At 46.0% G+C, this 19,166-nt stretch overlaps 1 protein-coding gene across 1 annotated transcript in view; it reads right to left on the bottom strand.

Moving 5' to 3' along the window:
• PTDSS1 (phosphatidylserine synthase 1) overlaps nt 1–19,166 on the bottom strand; it is a 1,048,798-nt gene that overhangs the window by 628,357 nt on the left and 401,275 nt on the right. The window lies entirely within an intron of this gene.

Genomic DNA, 19,166 nt, shown 5'->3' with positions numbered 1-19,166 from the left:
CAGGTAGTGCCATTATGGCAGTGTATGGAAAATGCCTATCCCACGTCTTCACAAAAGCTCAAACTGTTGGCTTTGCCAATCATCAACAACCTCTGATAAGTGAACGGTCCTACGTGTACGTGATCGTTTCACATCATAACTATTTTGCAACTCCCACTGCACATATATTGCCGAGCAACAAGAGTTGCAAAATCGATGCTTCCGTCACCTGTTGCTGTCCCCGATACCCCACTCTTAGCTCCATCTCTGGAGGGCAACCCAACCCCAGAACTCCTGCCCTTCACCCCATGCAACTAATCCGGGGAAACCCATGTGAACCGCTGCCAACCAGCCCGGCCACAACCCCATCCCTTACATGTCTACTCTCCTCCCCAACCCACCATTCCCCACTGTTCCCCTTCCCCTAGGTAAGCCCATACTGTCCTGCCTGCTTTCACTCTCCATGTATTCCGGAGATGACATTTCGCACATGAATGTGTGTGAAACGTCTTTTTTTGAATACATGGTGCACACCAACTTACCACCTGCCACTCTTACAAGTCATGATTGGTATACAAAGAGAATATAAATAAATTTTGACTGACAATGCGTTTTACCCCCCACAAAAATACGTATTGGGATTGTGAAGGACCCCAAAACACATTTAGTATGATGTATATCCACACAATCCTACTAGTGCTGTGAGATTAGAAAAGGTGGCAAGGTTTAAGAGGGGGTAAACATTTGAGAATTGGAAAGTACCATCTTTATGTACAACCAAGCACAATGCATGAAACCCGCATTCCAAAACAAGTGGAAGAATACAACAAAAACCTTTCTATCTATTCACTTTTTATATAGCGCCTTACACCCTTGGGCCTCTAAACTTTCTGCTTCACCTGATAAACCAAGGTACGGCAATCGAAGGCTACGACAGGTAAAGCCTCACATGCTCAGGTAGAACTACTTTCCTGCTGATATTTGTTTGATTTAAATAATCTCAGCAACACACACCTAAGAGGATGTAGACATATAGAGCTAGGGAGGTATCCATATTGAGGGATAACAACCCAACCCCATTGTGGGCCATAAGAGGGTAATTGCTGGAGAAAGGTAATTAACTCAGTGATAATGAACCCTCCTGAGGTTTACAAGACTACTAGCACGAGTATACGTTATTTAGGTGTGGGGAGTGAAGGAATAAGCATCGATTTAAAAGATTAAAGTAAATGAGCAAAACGTGTTAGCAAATTAAGTGTGGTTTTATTTTGCAGTATTTAAACAATGCTTCAAAAGGTGCATTTATAAGCATTCCATTTGTAAGTCTACTAGAATTTGAATGGTTTCTACATGAGCATGCACTGGGTGCAAAAGTAAAAACTTCCTCTATACAAAAGTAGACCCATTCTTCCATGTTTTAGTTTTATCTATTCATGTATGCATTGGTTTCCATGAAACCTTTAACAAATGAAAAAAAGGATTGCTCATAACAAGCATTGGTATGAACATAGAAATGTTAAGTACAAAATTACGCATCAGCCATTCCTCATTACTCGATTAAAAATGAAGGGTAATTTAAAATTGTATCCTCTTCCCAGCCCTACAGATAAGGGGTGCATCGGCCACTTTTAATTGCTAAAAATTCGCAAATACTCCCCAAAAATTAAAATGTGGAGTTGAAGGGGCCCCTGATCGACCCTCGAATGTGGAAACAAGGCACAATCACCACACACAAACTGATACGCCAGACACAAGTTTGTATTCCCAAAATCAAGGGTTTATCGCAAAGTAAATAGTCCCAGTTGGCCAAATGGTCCCACGTCCCGCAACGTGTGTCTAGCAGACCTCGGGGGGGACACAAGAGAGCGAGAATCGTATATCAGTTACATATATACAAAATGGGCATCTTACAATCAGTAATGACACATTCGATGCCGCCCGCAATTCATTCCCTTTGAATTGGAGGCGATGATTGACCATAGTGACGAATATGACACCTTAGACCATTATATTTAGCAACAGTTTATAATCTCGGACCTACAGACAAGTCTTTATTTTAAAGAACACAACGCTTCTGTTTTCGTGGACAAGCTGTGCGTAGGGGGATGGCACATTCCAGGCCTTGCTATCTCCTGGTTTCTATTCACGCCCTAGAGGTCAGCTTACTCAGTGCTCAAGAACGGGGGCCGCAAAGAAGACCATAATTTAAACCTTTTAATATTAGTTCCATACATTGCTATTCTTCTAGGGAGACTCGCTGGCATCTGTGTACTGATTAGAATGCCTTGCTCCTCGCCTCCAAGGATACGTGAGGGAGGGAACCGGGCATTTCTGTCTGGCTTATGGCGTTCTGTTTCAACATGCCTTTTAACAACTTTGGACCATTGAAGCAGAATAATATCTCAGCAAAGCAGTTTTACATGAGGCAAAGAGGCAGCGTTAGAGAAAACGAAGAGAAAACAAAATGGCGATTTTGGTCATCTTAAAATGGCTCCACTATAGTTAAGCTAATGACTATATAATGAATAACTATATATTCTTAACACTGAAAATGAGGCGGTTGGTCTTCAGCCAACCAAGTATCCTACATTGCCTTCCGTTCGAGGGGCATCTAATTTTGACTGACAGAATTAGAACACTCCCAATAAAAAAATAGGAAAATTGACAAAGGAGCTTGTGTTCCCAGTTTCACCCAAACAGATCCATTGATGGGTTTGGCCAAGTAATTCATGTAGTACCACAGGAAGAAACTACTATAACCACGGAAGAGGTCAAAAGTATTTTTAATGTGCATGAATAACTTGGTCCACAGAAGGATTTTCCACAAAAAAAAAGAAAAATCAGTTTTACAGTTGAACATATTTTTACTCCTTTATAAAATACTCCCATTGGCACTTATGTTTTTACTTTCTAAAAGATCATTTTACTCCCAACTTTCAAAAATAGGGAATAAAATACTCCCACTTCAACATCTTATCTGGAGCACTGCCTCTTCCAATATAATCATTAATCTCTTGAGATATTTAATCACCATTCAATTCAGAGATCTGCAGAACCTTTAAAAAATAATGACAAAGTATTTGTTAAGTCACGACAAGCAGCAAACGTTGTAGCTTCTTCAAAGGATTTATTGATGAGTTATATAAAAGAACAGCGGGGGTGCTGTTGCGCACGTGGAAGATGGCTGCTTGAACCAGAATTTCGATCCGAGATAAATCCTAAATAAGAATGAATCCTCTTTGGAGCCACCCACGACCAAAATATATACGAGAGCAGATGGATGAACAACTGGGGACGGATATTAAGGTTTGGCTGGGAACCGCTGAAAGACTGCTGCACTATCCGGTCTGAGAAATCCCCCGAAAACACTGCAGGACGCGAGCCGCCAGTAAGAACAGGCCGATGCCTACTCTAGCCTGAGGGAGGAAACTTAGCAGCAGGCCACACAGAGGAAGGAGCTGGCCCTTCGGCGGTACACCGCCTCTCCCCGCATCGGAACGCTCCCGTTACGGCTTGGGCTGCATCGAAGTACTCCTACAGCAAGCCACTACACACACACCTCTTGAGGCAGTAACTACAGAAGACGTAGGATATAGGTGAAAGGCGAGTGCTACCAGCCGCAGGCTCATATTTGGCATGCGAGTGCCCATTTCCTAATGGATTGAAGATCAGTTGGTGAACGCTGCTGATCTACGAAGGAGCCCGCTGAGAGATCCGGAGCGGACCGTGCGGGACTGGCGCTATTCCCCAGCGGCGTGAGGCGAGTGCGGCTGGGGGACTGGTTCCTGACCAACCGAGCCACATATGCCAACTCGTGGCCTCGGCCTCCTTAGTCACAGTGCTCAGAGTTTTTTTTTTTTTATTACACCCCAAGACTGGTACAACCTTGTGATACCCTGTAAACTGATCCTCTGGGGGCCCACAGAAGAGCTGCTATGGCGAGAACAATATAAGGAACAAACACACTGTTTTGTGTGGACAAGGGGCTGGTGTAAAATTCACCAAACGGTGCGTAAGGTCTGTGGCCAAGCCGAGGTCCAGAGACAAATGCTTACAAAATACAGCCCGGTTTTTCACCAAAATTGGACAAGTGGTGTATGAAGCTGTTGTCCACCTACTCACCAAGCATGGAAATAATTGGTGCAGTGGTTCCCGTGTAACACCGTGTGTTCAACGCGGCCCAGAGAGGTCTCCCGGCAAGCCCAGATCGCCACGTGAGTTTGAGAGCAGAACCGCCGCTCGGCACCCCAGTGGGAGAGCAGTTTGACCTTCCATCATTGTCTCAACCCAACAGGTGATTGTGGGGACCTGGAGTGCAGCGACATGGAGCCTCTGGCACCTACAACACATGCTGCCATGAAGAGCATGCAGGCGCTCCAGTAATGTACTGTAGAGCGCATGCACAGTCACCGGAGAAGGGCACTGAGGCTGCGGTACGCAACCTTCCAACATTCATCAACATAGAAGGTGAAGCCAACTCCGTCCCATCCCTCCGCTACAGGCCCATAACACGCGACCACGATCACACGCAACGCCAGTGGAGGCGCCTGTCTCGGAGGGCGGGCGGCCTGAAAGACTCAGGCTACAGATAAACAACCCCACATTGGAACACCACAGCTCGGCATCTCCGCACAGAAGGCCCGCTAAGACTAGGAGGCCCTCCCCGCCCCTACATGAACCATTGGTTCCCATCTAACCGCTCACGACCCACCACAGTGATCCGTACTGGGATTCAGGATGCACAGCCCACCACAGACACTATGATCTCCCCACTTCAGTAGGGGCTCCATAAACGCCTTACCAGCCCCACACAGCTGTAAGACCTCTGAGGCTTTCCAGAGCAATATACCATCTCTCACACCCACCAGACTGCCACAATCCCACATACAACCCACGTTCTGGGGAGAGACATGGTGGACAAAAAAGAAATCCGGAGAAATCACCTGTGATGTTGTAACATAGCGGCTGAAAGGAGACGCAGTGACACCCTGCCCTCCATAACCAAGCATCACAACTTCTACAATAGATCATCAAGGAGCCCAAAGCACCTACGTGGGAGAAGCACACCATCAGCCACAGCCCCCCCATAGGCACAAAGATACAGCAAAAGAAAACCTCTTAAAAGAAAACTATATGAGACCTTATCCACACGTTTTCTTCTTTAAACTGTCTGGGCACCACATGGAGAAGCCCACAACTGGGTGAACGGGACTCAACGAGTAAATCACCTTGCTGCAACACAATGCTCCCAAGATGGCGGACACTGAGTGTGGCCCGCAGTGAAGTGGCGGCAGACCTACATCTGGCTCTGGGACCATCCGACAAGGCGTGGGAAACTAAATTCTCTCCCTCCCCCTGAGGCACACTCGCTCCGTGCAACTTCTTCAGCACTACTGGTAACGAGATTGGAGGGGCACAAAATCACTGCACGGCGCTAGTGGAATGGCAAGCGCTGGACCCTCTTGTCCATCCACACACCCCCAGCCCTACTCTACATGGCACGCTTCCCCGGCATGGATCACACACTGTACGAAATTGCAGCGCACACATACTGAAGAGCGCACAGCAGGAGGGAATCACCGGTGCCGCCAGCCTGCATTGACGGTCACGCAAGACGACAACAGCCCACTAGCTACTCTCCGGACCATCAGCAGCGTGAGACATATACCAGCTTCTCCCTGGGACAGTGACGGCACTCCCCTCCCCAACGGGCGGCCTCCCCCACTCCTAGCGTCTATCGTGTGCGCTGGGTGGGAGCGGTCTGAACGCACGGGCCGAGGAGAGCTCCCCATAAGGCTTGAGGACTACATATGAGATATATGAGCTGGACCAAACACACGCTCTGATATCCTCACAGGCACAGAACTGAGATAAACTTGGGGCCCTGTCACGTAACAGACACGTACACTGAGTGGACACACAGTGGGCACGGGACATAGTACTCCTCTGGAGCTACCACTACGGATGTAAACAAGTGCAACCTCAAGGCGCCCCAGAGATCCAGAGAGCGCAACAAAAAGACAATAAGAACAGTAAAGAAGCACATCAATCGACCAAACAGTTTCAAGCAATGAAGGAGGCATACATACACGTTGGTCAAGAAGAGAGCTCCGCTGCTTCCGAGTAGCACTGACTGCTCCCAAAGGAGCAGCTCAGATGCCAGGGGTTAGGGGAAGGAGCGGACAGTCAAAATCGAGAACACAGCCTAAAACTCAGGTGGGCCAACTCGAAAAGTGCTGGGGTCAGAGAGGACGAATGGAGAGTGATTCTCCCCCCCCCCTCCTTCTGAACGACCCAATTACGCAGTGGCATCACCACCAAACACTATGGCGTCAGATAAAGAGTAACTCCTAAATTGTCTGAAGGGGACGGAAGCCAGATTCACTAACAAGTTCCACAACCAGCTGGAACAGATGAAGGAGGAACTGAAATCTTCCCTCCAGGAGGTAAGCAGAGAAATGGCGGACCTCGGGGGCAGAATAGATATAGTCGAAAATGGCTTATCAAATGTAGCAGAAGAATCTAACCAGAACAGCGTCCTCCCAGAACAGCTGGCTAACGCAACAACCAACTTGGAATTACCGGCATAGGACCTTGAAAACCGTTCAAGAAGATCTAACATCAGGATCAAAGGCCTCACTGAAACGATCCAAGACCGTGACCTCAGACGCTATGCAACAATGTTTCAGTAGCATGCTCCCGGACACGCAGCCAGACCAAATTTGGTTTGATCGAATAGAGTTGTCCCAAAACAGAATGACCCTGGAGCAAGACCTAGGGATGTGCTAATAGCAGTAACGTCCTACTGTCAGAAAGAAGACATACTGAGAGCAGCAAGATCCCACAATGATCTCACAATCAATGGCTCTTACATTCAACTATACCAAGGCCTAGCATTGAGTTTGCTCCGCAAGAGAAGAATGATGTAGCCAATCACAAAAGTACTCCAAGCAAAGCAGATACGATACAGGTGAACGCACCCATTCGGCCTCTCCTTCACGTGGGAGAGCAAGCAGCAGAAAATCACTACCTGCGAGGAGGGCTGTTCAATTCTTCAGCTAGAGGAAGACCAGGATCGTCCAAATGACCGACCACGTCCTAATCCACCAGACTCCGCGGGTAAACCGTGGGAATGGTCAATCGAGAAAAAGCGAAAGTAAAAAAAAACAGGGACGTTCAAGGTCCTGCAACAGAGCCAGGAATAACTAGTGACGGAAGAACACCAGGAGAACCAACTAACAAGAGAATGTACAACCGTAGAACAATGATGGCGACTACAACACATTGAAACATACAAAATCTGCATAGAAGGTAAAGAACAGCACATCGGTCGGGGCTAATGAAGGCACCGTTCGAGCCTAGGTTGTCGACGCCCCTGAAGTTTTTGTCGTGGAAGATGGCCTTTTTGGTGGCCATTACATCAACAAGAAGAATATCGGAGCTGCAAGCTCTAGTAATTGATCCTCCGTACTTCCGTTTCTTGAAGGACAAGGTGGCGTTAGCGACTAACCCTCACTTTATTCCCAAGGTGCCAACTACGTTCCATAAACACTCTTCTATTGTGCTACCAGCATTATTCGCTTTGGCTTCCTCACTGGCAGAGAAGGCTCTAAATACATTGGATGTCAAAAGAGCATGGAAGTTTTATCTGAGTCGTACTCAGGAATTCAGGCGTACAAAGCAGCCGTTTGTGGCTTATGGACCCTCAGTAAAGGGAAGAGCAATCTCCAAACAAGGACTATCGCGCTGGGTTTCGTCAGCTATTGCCTTCTGTCACTCTAAGGCGGAAAAGCCTCTGGAGAGGCGTCCAAAGGCTAACTCGACAAGATACACTGCATCATCAGCGGCATTATGGTCGGGGATTCCGCTGGCAGACATTTGTCAGGCGGCCTCCTGGTCGGTGCCGCATACATTTACTCTGCATTATTGCCTGGAGCAACAGCATGGGGCAGATGTGCAAATGGGACGTGCAGTCCTACAACACCTGATTCAGTAAGGTAAGCGCCCACAAGTGGGGTGCCTCTTTCAATGTTACCATGGCTAATGTTTTTCTTGCTATTGTATGTTTGCGTTCCTAATGTATTGGTTTCCATTACACGCTGCCAGGTATAGGGATACTGCTATGTAGTCTATTCGAAGCATGTGAATCCATGAAAGATCCAATGCTGGAGAAGGGAGTAGTTTCTTACCTATAACTCCATTTCTCCAGTGTTGGTATCTTTCATGGATTCACATGCGCCCGCCAGCCTCCCCTGAATGCAAACCTGGTTATTGCCTCTACTTTGGAGGTTAAAATCTGAATGGAGCCGCGGGGCGGGGCTATTTATACCCTACGTCTTATTGGGTCATGCGTAAGCGTCCCAAAAGGACATCGGTAAGACACAAAAGTGTTGCGTTTTTTCCAATGGAAAACGCTTTTAAAAAGAGACCGAGGGTTCCCGGCCTGACGACAGGGAATATTCTAAGCATGTGAATCCATGAAAGATCCAATGCTGGAGAATAACTAGTGACTGAAGAACACCAGGAGACCCAACTAACTAGAGAATGTACAACCGTAGAACAATAATGGCGGACTACAACACATCGAAACATACAAAATCCGCACATAAGGTAAAGAACAGCACATCTGGGAAGAGTGAAGAAAGAGGCAGAGTTGGTGGGCTGGTGGACGAGCAAAGGTACCAAGAGGCACATTGACAGAACAAGCTAGAGATCCAGGGAACGGAAAAGGTACACGTGAAAGTTACCGGAGCACCTCATTTCCAGCCTGTAACAGCGCAACTTCTCCCACACAAAAATGGCTGCGTCAACGGTAATATCCCTGAATGTACAGGGCCTGAACTCGCCAATAAAACGACGTGTGATACTAGACCGGCTGAAAACATTGCAGACGGCGATTGGGCTCCTACAGGAGAGACACCTCCTTCCTAAAGACGAAAAGAGAATGGCCAATCGTACCTTCCCACAAGAATTTTTTGCCTCAAGTGGAGAGAAAAAAAGGGGAGTAGCTATACTAATTGGGAGGGCACTAGACTTAAAAAAAACTACAAACCTGTAAAGACAGAGGGCAGGTACCTGGGGAGCAAAGGGTTGATAAAGGAGATTTTGTACACAATCATATCTATTTACGCTCCAAACAGTCGCCAAGTTGTGTTCATAACGGATCTGCTGGGCAAACTGGGCAGCTGGTGCGAGGGCCAACTGATAGAAGGTGGGGATTTCAATTATGTTATGGACCCAATGCTGGACAAAACACTCCCCCCAATAAAAACTGATCAGAAAAACAGACAGGCTCTGGGTCGCTTCTTCAGAGAATTAGGAGTAATTGAAACTTGGCGATTCTTCCACAGAGACAGGAGAGAGTACACCCACTACTCAGCCGTCCACCTTGGATACTCCAGGATAGACCTGATCTTAATATCCTCAATGTTAGTTTCGCAAATAACAGAAGTAGAAATAGGAGTGGAATATCACTCAGATCATGCGCCAGTGTTGGTGGGTGTTGATTGGGGGGTGGAAGGGAGCAGAGCAAAACCACCCTGGAGATTAAACAAAATCCTCCTGAAGGACATAGCGCTAAGGGCCCATATGGAGACCACCATCAACAACTACTTCAAAGAAAACCACAAAGGGGAAACTGCCTGGGGGGTAATATGGGATGTCGGAAAGACAGTGATCAGAGGAGAATTCATGTCACAAGCAGCGGCGTACTATCATGAAAGAACATTGGTGACAAACCAACTACAAAAAGAGGTGAAAGCTGCCAAAGCCCAAAACAAAGTTCACGGTTCGAAGAAATCCCTAAGAGTGCTTTGGAAAATCAGAGTTCAACTGGAGACTCACCCGGCAGACCGGATCGCGCAATCACTGATAGAAACAAAACAATCCTATTATATCCATGGGGGAAAGGCGAATCATTTTCTGGCAGCAAAATTGAGAAAGCAAAAAACCTGGAACTACATAGTACAACTAAACGACGTCTACGGAAAACCCCACACAGCAGAGCTTGACAAAAGAAATAATGAATAGATTTCATGAGGAACCGTAAATACCGAGAACCTTGACCCAGAACGCCAACTCACCTACATCAATACCCTCCCGCTACCCCGGATTGCAGAGAAAGACAGAACTAATCTTGGGAATTCAATTACGGCACAAGAGATCAGCGATGCCATCTCAGCACTACCAGCAAACAAGACTCCAGGGCCAGACGGCCTAGGCAACGGCTACTACAAGACATTCTTCACCCAATTGCACGGCCCGTTGACAAAATTATATAATACAAATCAGAGAAGAGGGAAAGGTCACGCTTGATATGGGGAGGTCTATAACTATACTGCCCCGGAAGCCAGGTAAAGATCCCAACAACTGTGCGAGCTATCGTCCCATTGCGTTGCTGAACACAGACGCAAAAACTTATACGGAAATCCTAGAAACTAGTCTAATGAAAATCCTGCCGAACATAATACACGATGACTAAGCGGGGTTCATCACTGACCGACACACGCAAGATAACATCAGAAGGGCAGTAGACGTCATAGATGCAGGGCGATGAACACGACGGACGTTTGCAGTGGCAGCCCTGGATGGTACCCGGGCCTTTGACAGCATGGATTGGTGCTATCTGAAACTGATCTTGGAGCGCTTTGGCTGTGGCCCAGAATTTACCAAGATGGTGCTCGCCAATTACCAACACCCCATCAACAAGTTTCAGGATCAATGGACAGAGTACAGAGTTTGTGAAGATCAGAAGGGGCATGCGACAGGCTGCCCACTCTCCCCTCTGATTTTCGCGACGGAGCCATGCGCAATGCAGTTCCGACAAGATGCTAGCATCAGAGGAGTTTTGATTGGTCAGGAAACCCACAAAATAGCGCTGTATGCTGACGACATTATGCTCTTCATGGGAAACCCAGAAAATACGATGCCTAAAGCGATGGCCCAACTGGAGGAACTCAGACAGGTCTCAGCGTTCTCTATAAACTTCTCCAAATCAAAAGCCATGAACTTAACAGCAAGGAGAGAAGTGACTGAGACATTGGAGAACACATTCCCGATGGGCTGGCTAGAGGGAAAACTGAAATACTTGGGGAGCCACATCTCTAGAGAACCACACAATCTATATCAGGCAAACAATCCCGCTGTGGAAACAGCTACAAGAAGACATGCTCAGATGGGAATCTCAGGAGCCGTCATGGTTCACCCGCATCACAGCTGTCAAAATGACCATTCTCCCTCGTCTCCTTTATGTAATAAGTTCACTACCGCCAGCCAAGGTCTGAGAGTTGCAAAACACGATATTCAAATTTATATGGCACAGTAAAAAACCCAGGATCCACAAATGAATCCTAATGTGCTCCCCATCCTGGGCGGCCTGGGAGTTCCAGAAATAGACAGATGCACAACTAGCACCAATGCTGAGGTGGGCAAAACCAGAGAACCATAAAGGATGGTGAACAATCAGCCTCATTAGCCCCCCTAATAACTCTGTTGAGCCGGAGAAAAGAATACCGAGAGGCTAGGGGTGCGCTGTTAGAAATTACGAAATGGTCACTGCAAATGTACCTGAAAGACCTGCACAAAGACGGCTCTCCGTTACTCTTCACAGACTGTCAGCAGAAATTCAATATAGGAGAAAATGAGCTCTATAGATATGTTCAAATAAGGCACTGGATAACTCGCCCAATGGTGAAGAGAGCTGGCACGAGTATGCCATCAGGCCTAGAACTGTCTCTGCAGGAAGGCAATACGGCAAAGGGGGTCACCAGACTCTACAGACTGCTCTCCAACGATCAGCTGACCGACAATCTCACATACAAAATGAACTGGGAAAAAGACATACAAGAGCCACTAACAGAGGAGGAATGGAACCAAATATGGGCACGTGCACATGACACCTCCAGATGCACTACGATAAAGGAATCCGCTTCCAAACTATTCCTCAGATGGTATATGTACCCGAACCGCATTCAGAAAATCACAAAGTCATACTCACCAAACTGCTGGAGGAACTGCGGTGAGAAGGGAGACCTATTCCATATGTGGTGGACATCCCCCAAAGCCGTTACCTATTGGAAGGAAATACTAAACCACATAAAGGACATCTCAGTGGTTGAGCTGCCGAGATCTCCGAAAACAATTCTCTTAGGAGTCCTTATTGAAGGTAAATATGCAATGTCAGGAACGACAGCCAAGCTCATTACTCACCTACTATCAGCAGCAAGAATTTCCCTTGCACAAAACTGGAAAAACAAAGAGGGCCCAATCTCAGCATGGTGGTGGATCAAGGTCTGGGGAGTAATGGCTACGGAGAAGATATGTGCTATCAGTGCCGGAAAATATCTAAAATTCGTAGCTATCTGGAACCCACTCCATGAACATGTGAGGGACAGAAAAGCTCATTTCTTCAAACCTCGCCTACTCCGGAACACGCATGTCATTTGAACTCTTCCAGACATAAAGACGTCGGGACACTAACGTCTGGAACAGATCCTAAATAGACTGAACTCCAAAGTGTAAAATAATGGTTAAAGTTGAGGGGCAGAGGGATTTATAGGGGGAGGGGGGGAAGGAGGGAGCGAGGGGGGGGGCGGCAGACGAGAGGGGGGAAAAATTGAAAACTGAAAATCCTAGAAGGCAAAGTGCACACCTACGAACTGTAAGATATGAACACAAGTAAAACACAGAACCTAAATAATAATTGATGGCAAATGTTATGTTGAAATTACCTGTATGCCTTCGACCCAAAAATAAACTTGGTTAAAAAAAAAAAGAATAAAAATAAAAAAGGACAGCCAAGCACAGCCACAACTAAGACAGCTGCTCTCCAACTGCTGTACTGTGGAATCCCAACAAAAGTAAACGGTAATAACATTCTCAGAACATGAGCATTCCCATCAGATTTTTACTCACCCCACACTCCATTACATTCCATCCAGTAAGCAACACCATAACACATCTCCCTCCGTTTACAGTCTCCTTCCTGACGCATCACCTCTCTTCACAAACGCAACCCTGTTTTTATTCCATACCCGACCTCCACTCACACGGACTGCACCTCTAAGTACAGCCACCACTTTGAAAGGATTGGAATACAATGGTTCCCCCTTCCTCTTAATCACGCCCTTCTTAATTCTCACAATATCTCCACAGTCAATCCTCAATTCCTTTTCATCTCTCTTCCTGTTTTCTCTCATCACCCACCCTTCCTTCCTTTTCTTCAAATCTTTTCTCACCTCATCCACAACATAGGCCGATTCTCTACTTCTCCCCAACCACGCGGGACAGTGCTATTTTTTCGTTGCATCCTCATCTGTTCGAAGGGACACATTCCTTTCATGGAATGAGGAGACATTCGCATGGCATACAGCCTCTCCTGAATAGCAACTTTTTTTATCATAACCACACGCATCAGCCATGCAAATACTCTCCATTTCGCATTTATTCATTCTCTCCACCATGCCGTTGGGTTCCAGGTGATTTAGAGCTGATCTTCTGTGCTTCACACCACACTCCTTAAGATATTTTACAAAATATCCTCCCGTAAATTGCGTGCCATTATCTGCAAGTACACACTCCGTTGCAAAGACCTCTTGAATAAATTTAACCAGGCTCTCCCCAGAAATATCTCCAGCAATCCTAAACTCACATCATCTAGAGAATAAATCGAACACAAATATACTTTCCCATTCCATACCCGAGATCGACAGGACCCATAATATCCATGGCCAGCTCACTCCACACACCCGCCGGCACGTTGAACTGCATAAGGGGCTGCTTCTTCACCTCCAACCCCTTTCCTGATCTGGCACAAAATGGACACTCCCCTAGCCTTCTTTCTATGTCCCCGTCGAATCCGGGCCACCAGTAATTACTCAACACACCCTTCGTCTTGGTAACCCCAAGATGCCCGCTATGGGCCAAATCGATCACCCCACTCGTGATGCCCTCCCGTAAATCCCGTAAACCACAGCATGCTCCCATCTGAATACAACACCATTGACTATACTCAATTAGTCTTTCACTTCCCAAACGGCCTTCTCAGTTTGCCTCAAATCACTTTTTGGCCACACCGATGATTCAACATATGCCATCACCTGCAAAAGCGCAAAATCTTTATTGGCCTCTACCATCCGCTCCTCCCTGAACACAATTCCTTCGACATTGACAAACACCATCTCCATATCACAATCCTCCTTCCCAGCACTGATGGGTACACTCAACCTCGATAAGCTGTCTGCCAATATATTTTCCTTCCCAGGAATAACTTGCATCTTGAACTGATGACACTGCATCCTTGTGACACAGCCGGACACCTATTTTGAAACTTTATCCAGCCCTTTATTCTCAAAAATAATTTTCAGAGGCTTGTGATCTGTTCTGATAATGAAGTCCGTACCCCATAACATGTTTTTAAACCTTTCCACAGCCCAATGGCATGCAAGTGCTGCCTTCTCAAGTACGGAGTAATTTTGTTCTGCCCCTCTCAGCCCACGAGAAGCATGAGCAATAATCTCATCATCCTCGCCATCACATAGTTGCGATAACGCAATCCCACCATCACTTGCATCAACAGTAACTATACTGGTCCGCTGTGTATCAAAACAACCCAAAGGACTAGCTAAATCAATCTCTTCTTTTATCCCCTTGAATTCCTCCTCACATCTGTGACCCCACACAAATTCCTCACCTCTCTCCAATAGCTTCATCATTTCAATTACCTTGCTTGCATAATTTTTAACAAGTTTGTTAAAATTCCGTCATCCCTAACCTCAATTCAGCCTTACTCTCAGGACGCTTCACCTCCTTGATGTAATTTACTAAACACTCCTTCTGCTTCACGCCACTCCTGAACACCTCATGTCCTAAATACTCCACCTTATCCACTCTAAATTTACACTTCTCCTCCCTAAGGGTGATTCCCTTCTCCTCAAAGATCCTGAGCACCTGTCCACCACCCTATCATGCTCTTCTTCCGATTCTCCACATACGAGCACATCATCTTGAAAACACTCTTTTCTCCCTTAAATAACCAGTCTATGATCTTCTGAAAGACAGACAAGGCTTACACTAGCCCAAGCGGCATCCTCCAGAACTGGAAGACACCTTCATGGGTGATAAAAGCAGTGAGTTTGACATCCTTCCTCCAACTCAATTTGGTGATAGGCCGAGGCCATGTCAAGATTTGAGAACACCTTGCCTTGGCCCACATTTCCCCCATATTGGGTAGGGGATGTCAAACCACTAATACACATTTGTTCAGCTTGCGCAGGTCAACACACAACCGCAACTCCCCTGATCCTTTCTTTTTTTTTTTTTACAACTAAGGGAGGCGTCTTCACTCCTCCTGCCTTCTCGACGATACCCTACTGCAACAACTTGTTGAGTTTCTTCTTCACACCTTGCCTTATGGCTAAAGGAATAGATCTCAGTTTGGCTGAAATGGGCACATTTCCCATCCTTACGATGATTTGGTGCTGCACCCCCTTTATTTTCTCAGCGCCCTTCCTGAATACCCTTCCAAACGTTTCTCCTACAGTACATGCCACTTGCAAAACCTGTTAATCTTCGTTTGGGTCTAATCTTTTTTCATCTTTTTCTGTTCACTCCACCCTAGCAGTGCGAGACCCTTCTTGGTCATATAAATCTTCCCTTCACTGCGCCGACCCTTAAATTCATTGAAATACCTGAGAAGGTCAATTCCATCTTGATTGTAGTCTCCCGGCTTGATATCTGGTCTTAAATAATTTGCCACATCCCCTTTTACTCCTTCCTCAAACACCTCTCTAGACATAACAAAAACTTTGACCCTGAATCAGCCATCATTAACACCGGTCTACCATTCACACTGACAGTGGCATACGGATGCTCGCAATCATCTCTTTCCCCATTCCGCACAACTTTGACACTATTAACAGTGATGTTCTCCACTGGACATGCTTCTTCCTCATCCGATGATTTTTGACTATCCTCTTCATTGACATAGAAGACCTTCTTCTGATTGAACTGATAGGTCTTACAGCAATTCACGAAATGTCTCGCATCTTACACTTTGCACACGTGGTTTTCCTCCACGAGCACATCAGTGATACTGCAAAATGGGAGTTGCTCGTGCATCGAATGCACAATCGCTCTTCTTTCCTTTGCCCTCTCGGCTTATTGTATTTGATATTCACTCCGCCTCAAATACTCTGTCTGTCCTTGGCTTTTTACTTCTGTTTGGACTCTCCCACACTCAATACTTCTGGCTTCACTCCAGCACTTTTCTTCTTTGCCAATTTCGCCACACATGCAAAGGAGTATTCCACCCTCCTTGCTATGTCCAGAACTTCAAGTGTGGGTTCATCCCTTAACCAGAGCTCTTCTCTGATTTTGTTTCAGTACTAATGAGTCATAAATTGGTCGCGGATATGCTCGTCAAAAGAATCTTCAAATTTGCAGGATAGCGCAAGGCTGTGACATATTCCTCCACAGACTTGCCCTGCTCTTGCACACATACAAAAGTTGTATCGTTCCAGTATGGTACTTGTTTTTGGATTAAAGTGTAAATCCAATCTGAGCAGGGCACTCTCCAGTTCATTTGCAGAATCCCCTCCACCATCACTTGGAAGCTGCGGCAAAGTCTCAAATATATTCTGCCCTTCGTATCCCAAAAAATGCATCTGCAATCGGAATAAGAACCACATGCAGCTTTGATGTAATGCATGGATCCCTTTCTCCACTGCGACCATTTTATCTTTACAGGACCAGGTGTAGACATGAACATGGGTGGTCCTGCTACTCCCGGCATAGCCATCTTCTCTTCGCCTCTATGCTCTTCCAAAAACCCTTCTTGATGTGGCCGTTACCTGGTGCGTTTTCTGTATGCCTCCTGGTATCTCCTTGTCGATGTCCCTTTCTTGGCCAGTGTTTCCTCACCCTCTGTGCCATTCTGTCTCCCTTGTGCTTGCTTCCACTGTTCAATTCTTGCCCAGCCGTTCCTCACCCCCACTGTGCCATCTTCTTTCCTTCCCTATGTGCTTATGTTCTCAACATTGGGTGTAAAATGTCTTTTTATTTCACTTTTTCTGCTTTATCTACAGTGTAGGCACCTTTTGCTCGTACCCCGTTTATTAACTTTGTTCGGTGCGCATCTATGTCATTAATTAGGGTAAGCAATTGCAGTGAATGCTTATTTGATCCCTTTGCGCATGCGCCTGACACGGGCGGTTACGTACATGCACAACTTTCCAATACGGAGTACTGGGAAGCACACCTGGGCTGCCGGTTCTCCACAAGTGGATGAGGTACTTTTTTTTTAAGGCAGTTGTGCGAGTTTTCGAAGATCAGGGTTCTTCACGAATCTCAAGATGCAAGGAATTATTTTTTTTTTTTTTTTTAACAGGCTGACATCCGACGCGTAGGGGCCTGAGCAGACAGTGAGTGACGCTGCATTGCAGGCATTCTTCTGCGGACCATGGGCAGCGCAGGACGTAGATCTGATTGTGTTGTGCTCTACGTTTCTAAGAGGGTTGGGCAGTGCTGTGGACAGCGTTTGCGTACACAGACACTAACTTGATAGATCACAGGGCTTTCACTCGACAACGCGCTCACACCAGCTGATCCCTCGTCGGACGCTGCATATTCGGGGACAGAGTGGCAATGCTGACCGTCGGGGAAACAGTATGGGCTTCTGGTGGAGGTGCTGGGGGTCTAAACTGGGAAATCCTTGTTGATAATGTAAATCACGACAACCAGCAAATGTTTTAGCTTCTTCAAAGGCTTTATTGATGAGTTATATACAAAAGGACCCCCAGCACAGCCAAGCACAGCCACAACTAAGACAGCTGCTCTCCAACTGCTGCACTGTGGAATCCCAACACAAGTAAACAGTAATAACATTCTCAGAACATGAGCATTCCCATCAGATTCTTACTCACTCCATACTCCATCATCACATTCCATCCAGCAAGCAACACCATAACAGTATCCCAGATAACAGCCAAGTGCTATATAGAAAATGGCTGAAAAGCTTCACTCCTAAAGGAAATGTTGCTTCACTTTCAATATGTTTTAGTGTTTCAATCAATGATTGCCCTGACAAAGCCTACGCATCCTACGAACAGTGGGTCCAATATTTTATGTGTGATATTGATATGGAAAAATCTTTACGCTCGTTTTTTTTACAACCCTGTGTAATCAGTCAAAGACAGTCTAGCAGTTTCATCATAATTATGGGATGAATGATGTTCCCAAAATATATTTGAAATAGGCCTATTTCTTAATGCACTTTCTAGTGGTAGACCCAAATCTGAAATTATATTAACATTGGTTTATAAAGGAAGTGATCATGGAACAAATATTGAAAGTAATGCACACACAAATGTTTAGTGAAGACCGAGATAAGATCTATAAAAAAAAACACAGGAAACTCAACGGGTGTAGGAAGTGACAAGAATCTCAACTCAGAGGGTCTCCCTCGCCTTTAGATGTCACTTCTTATCTTACCGTTTGCTGCTGTGATCTCATATATGTGCTCATGGAATTAGCAATAGGTGCGGGAGTGGGCGAAATCAGAGTTAAGAACGCTGTCCCTTCCCACACAAGCTGTGGCCTGTATACCACTTACTGAAAAACAACCAAATCCCTTAGCCAAATACATTGTCCATGCTGCTCTGATACAACAACAAAAAAGCATGGCCGGTTGCCCCTCTTTTACCCCCTCCTTTAATTTCTGCGATAGTTTCCACAAAAACATACTACCGTCACCTTGCTGCTGCCTTGTATTACTGTGGAACTCATTCCCGCAATAAAGCAGCTTTTGGCAATTACTGTGGTGATGGGAAAATGCACAAAAATTCCCAATCCCCACTTCTGCTCTACATGTGCATCCCTCTTCCTTTCTAGGTCCCTCCCGCCCCCACTGCCAAACCATTATGTAAATCCTTCCTGACATTCTATTCTCTCTTACGCGCCGTTCAAATTACGCAGCTATTTCAGAGGATGTCTTGCTAAGCTCCCCATGGGATTTCCATTGTAAATAGAAAACTATATTCCTCAAAACAGACAAAACGAAAATAAGCAGTGCTGCAATGCACCATGGTGCAACCTATACTCTGCTGAACTAAAGGATGGATTTAAAACCACAAGAATATAAAACAATAAAAATAAAAGAACTGGGACGCTTTGTGCTCAACAAATATCTTATT

The sequence above is a fragment of the Ambystoma mexicanum genome, chromosome 5q (genome assembly GCF_040938575.1).
Source record: "Ambystoma mexicanum isolate Mex_15411 chromosome 5q, UKY_AmexF1_1, whole genome shotgun sequence".
NCBI lineage: Eukaryota > Metazoa > Chordata > Amphibia > Caudata > Ambystomatidae > Ambystoma > Ambystoma mexicanum.
Note: the sequence above shows the minus strand (reverse complement) of the source record. Positions and strands in the feature narration are given on the sequence as shown.